We start from the raw sequence: 4,824 nt of genomic DNA, 5'->3' as shown, positions 1-4,824 counted from the left end.
TGTCACAGGGCACAGTGGGTGGAAGGGTGTTGATAAGTTCTGTTTTAGACATGCTCCATTTGAGGGGCCTGCAGGAGATAACTGCAAGCAGTTAAAACACCAATTTGGAGCTGAGGAGACAGCTCAAGGCTGGAAAAATCTGTCTGATTATTTCATACAGTAATTAAAGCCATGGGTGTGGCTGAGGAAGAAACAGCTATCACTGACTGAGTACTTATACGCCAAGCACTACCTTTTATGTGAATTATCTCGGTTAATGCTGCCAACAATTTTACCTAGAAGATATTATTGTTACTGTTATTTTTTCAGATGAATAATCTGAGATTTAAAGAGATTAGGCCATTGGCCCAGTGCGGTGGCTCACACCTATAATCCTAGCACTTTGGGAGGCTGAGGCGGGGGGGATCACCTGAGGCCAGGAGTTCGAGACCAGCCTGGACAACATGGTGAAACCCCATCTCTACAAAAATACAAAAAATAGCTGGGCATTATGCTGGATGCCTGTAATCCCAGCTACTGGGGAGGCTGAGGCAGGAGAGTCACTTGAACCCAGGAGGCGGAGGTTGCAGTGAGCTGAGATAGTGCCTGGGTGACAGTGAGACTCTGTCTCAAAAAAAAAAAAAAAAAAAGAGAGAGAGATTAGGTCATTTGCCCATGTTCACATATTTGATAAGTGAATTTGAACTTAAGTGACCTGACCTCAGTGCCCCACTCTCTGCTGTTTACCATGGAGCTTTCTATGTTTAAGGGGCAAGCAGAAGTGGAATCTGGAGAGGAAACTTTTTTTAAACATTTGACAGAGAAGAGTTTTAAAAGGGTGTCTTAGAAGCCAGACAGAAGACATCAAATACTCAAAAGCATTCAAAGATAAGGGAGGTCAATGGAGACGAGTCCTGAAAATCAGCCCGAGTTGGACACTTAGAAGGCCATGGGTGCACTTACTGAGAACTTTCTTAAAGAACAACAGAGTTGGAGGCAGATTATAAACATCAAGGAGCAGATGAGGCTGTGGCTTGATGTAAAATCATGCAACAACGTCAGATAGCACCTGAGGAAGGAGGAAAGCCTGGCCACTGAGACAAATCTAGAGGTGATGTCACCTTGGCAAATTTACCTCCAGCCAAGGTCTTTAACTTCAGCCCTTAGTCTTTCAGGCTCGAAAACCAAGCTTGCCAGCATACGGGTCCAAGCTCATGTGAGCTTATGTTTAAAAACCACAATGATGATTGATTAATTGATATTGAGTAATAAACTACCAAGCAAGCCAGATGTTCATGGTTTGCTAATGAGACCATTGTAGCTTATAGGCAAAGTCTAATTATAATCAAAATGTTGCCAGGAAACATGAGCTCAGAGCAAGAGGAATCACCCAGATTACAGGACTAGTGTCATGAATCTGTGATATGCTGTGCATCCATCTCCACTATAATATACTTGCCATATTGTTCAGATGCGCATGCTCATAGGCTGTGGTGGCCTTTCCCCCTGGGCAGCAATGGAGTTGCATTGCCACATTTTATTTGTCTAGAGTTTTCTTTTAAAGAAACCATCCCGTTTCCTTTAGGGGTGCTCAGTGCTCCCCAACGATGATCATTCTCATGCTATCTTCACAATATTCACCATATCCATATACCACCCACATGTACAATTACAGTTGACCCTTGATTACAGCTAAAGGTTAGGGGTGCCAACTCCCTTGCAGTTGAAAATCCATGTATAACTCTGCACTTCACTAAAACTTAACTACTAATAGCCCATCTGGAAGCCTTACAATACATATTTTTATGTTATATGTATTATATACAATCAAGTAAGCTAGAGAAAAGAAAATCTAATTAAGAAAATCATGAGGAAGAGAAACTATATTTACTATTTGTTAAATGGAAGTGGATCACCGTAAGGGTCTTCATGCTTTTCATCTTCCTGTCGAGTAGGCTGAGGAGGAAGAGGAAGAAGAGGGGTTGGTCTTACTGTCTCAGGGGTGGCAGAGGCAGAAGGGATCCGTGTACAAGTGGACCCTTGCAGTTCAAATCCATGTTGCTCAAGAGTCAACGGTATTCGCGTAAATTTTCTAAAAATTAACTCAAAATAGTAAAACTATTTAAAGGAAATTTTATGTTGTGAGCACAAATGGAAAGCTAGTATTCCTTGCCACAAATTGAAGGCAACTGAAGAGCTAAACATATAGCTTACAAAGTAAAATTTGACTATCTGTTATTCCCCAAATCTTCTTGAATACTAGCAGTGAGATGCCTACTATTTTCTGGGAAGTACTTTTCTCAAACAGCATGATGCAATGATTATGATTATGTCCCTTTCTCAGGGACATCCTCAGCCACTGAAGTGTCCTCATACAGTAACTGCATCTGGGCAGGGGCAGATTTACTATGAAACTAATAAACTTCAAGATTCAGGCCCCTTTACTCATACCTTCCAAGACCTTAGGTATGTTTGTACCTAATTTTATACTCTTTTTAAAAAGAGCAACCTGGCCAGGCATGGTGGCTCATGTCTCTAATCTCAGCATTTTGGGAGGCCAAGGTGGTGGATCACCTGAGCCCAGGAGTTCGAGACCAGCCTGGGCAACATGGTGAAATTCTGTCTCTACTAAAAATACAAAAATTAGCCAGGCATGGTAACGCTTGCACCTGTAGTCCCAGCCTCTCAGGAGGTTGAGGTGGGAGGACTGCTTCAGCCTGGGAGGCAGAGGTTTCAGTGAGCTGAGATTGCGCCATTGCACTCTAGCCTGGGTGACAGAGTGAGATCCTATCTCACAAAAAAAAAAAAGAAAAAGAAAAAAGAGTGACCCTACCACCACCATATTGTATAAGACTTAGGTCTCCAAATCTGCATTTATTCCTACTTTCGAATTACTCTGTAGGTGGCTGAGTCCACCCCTAAAACATGACAAATTTTATTTTTTTCTCATTTGTATTCTTTAGGAGTAAGCTATTTCAGTTTTGGTCATGTCCTGCAGTTTATCCCTGTCCCATCTACAAAGAGAGGGATAGAGTCAGTAGCTTGTGTGATAGGTGAAGGCAAAGGGAAGGATTATGTTGAGACTAGGAAAACTTCATTGTGTTTCTGAATAAGAGAAATGGATGGAGACTGGTGACATTTGAAAGAGGAGGTAATTGATGGAGAGGAGATTCAGCACACAGGAGCAGGGATTGGCCTTACAGAAGGAAAGGCCCCTCTACCTCTAAGCTAACAGGAAGGCAGCAACAAGAGATGTATTTTAGGTAGATTTAGAAATGGCAGAAGACTTCTGACTCATGTGGTCTTTCTCTTTGGAGTCTGAGAAAACATTATGTGCTATGAGTGAGGGATGTGGAGGTTATATGCAGTGTTTGGAATTCTCAACATGGTGCTGCAAGAGGGAACTCACCAGAGACAGAGAAAGCACTGTTGAACAGGTTTGATGAACCAAGTTTGTAGGGGTCCCAGGAAGTGCCATGACAGGATTCTCCCTCACAACTCTGAAGCCCAAACAATTCTTCCAGCCACTGGGTCAGTAGAGGAAGGAGAGAAAGGAGTCTAAGGGAGGTGAAGGAAGTGACACTGTAGGTAAATAAATGTCACTGAAGCGATGAACCAGAGAAGAGCTTGTTTGTAGACTGGAATTTGAGGAACTACAGGTCTTAATGGGGTCACAGAGCACCTTTAGTGAGAAGAACACCAGAGAAAGAGGAGAGCGTGGCCTGAGCGGGATGTCTCAAAGAGCCGGAGGAGGCATAAGTATGAGTGAGAACAAGGCCTGGGGTTGCCACCAAAAAAAAGAGACCTAGACGGGTAAGAGATTAAGAAAAACACAAAAGAGATCAATGAATCAAGAGATCAAGGCCAGGCCGGGCATGGTGGCTCACGCCTGTAATCCTAGCACTTTGGGAGGCTAAAGCAAACAGATCGCTTGAGGTCAGGTGTTCAAGACCAGCCTGGCCAACACAGTTAAACCCCATCTCTGCTCAAAGTACAAAAATTAGCCAGGTGTGATCGTGCACACCTGTACTCCCAGATACTTGGGAGGCTGAGGCAGGAGAATCGCTTGAACCTGGGAAGTGGAGTTTGGAGTGAGCTGAGATCTCGTTGCCACTGCACTCCAGCCTGGGTGACAGAGAGAGACCCTGTCTCAAAAAAAAAAAATAAAATAAAATAAAAAATAAAATAAATAAATAAAATAAATAAATGAGAGAGAGAGAGAGCGCAAAGCTAGACATCACTGAAGATGATGGAAGGGTTGAAGACAGATCTCCAAGTAGAATATGAATGGGGCTGGCTTTCCAGGGGTGGGAGCTGTAGGAATTGAAAGAGGAATAAAGTGTCCATATCTGAATCCCTAGAACCTATATCTTAAAAGGATTTAGCAGGTGTAATTAAATTAAGGATTTTGAGATGGGGAGATGATCCTGGATTCTCGGAGTGGGATCAGTGTAATCATGAACATTCTTAAATGACAGAAAAGGGAGGCAAAAGAGCTAGAGGAGATGTAATGACAACCAAAACAGAGGACTGAGTGAAGAGATGGCTGCCTTCAAAGATGGAGGAAGTGGTCATCAACCAAGAAATGCAAGTGGCCTCTAGACGCTGAAATAGGCATGCAAACAGATTCTCCGCTAGAGCTTCCTGAAGGAACACAATCCTGCTGACACCTTGATTTTAGCCCAGTGATACCCACTTTGGATTTCTGACCTCTAGAACTATAAGATAATAAATCTGTGATTATTATTATTATTTTTTTGAGACAGAGTCTCACTCTGTTGCCCAGGCTGGAGTGCAATGGCACGGTCTTGGCTCACTGCAACCTCCACCTCCCAGGTTCAAGCG

This window comes from Macaca fascicularis, chromosome 11 (genome assembly GCF_037993035.2).
Source record: "Macaca fascicularis isolate 582-1 chromosome 11, T2T-MFA8v1.1".
Lineage (NCBI taxonomy): Eukaryota > Metazoa > Chordata > Mammalia > Primates > Cercopithecidae > Macaca > Macaca fascicularis.
This window is presented reverse-complemented; position numbering follows the sequence as displayed.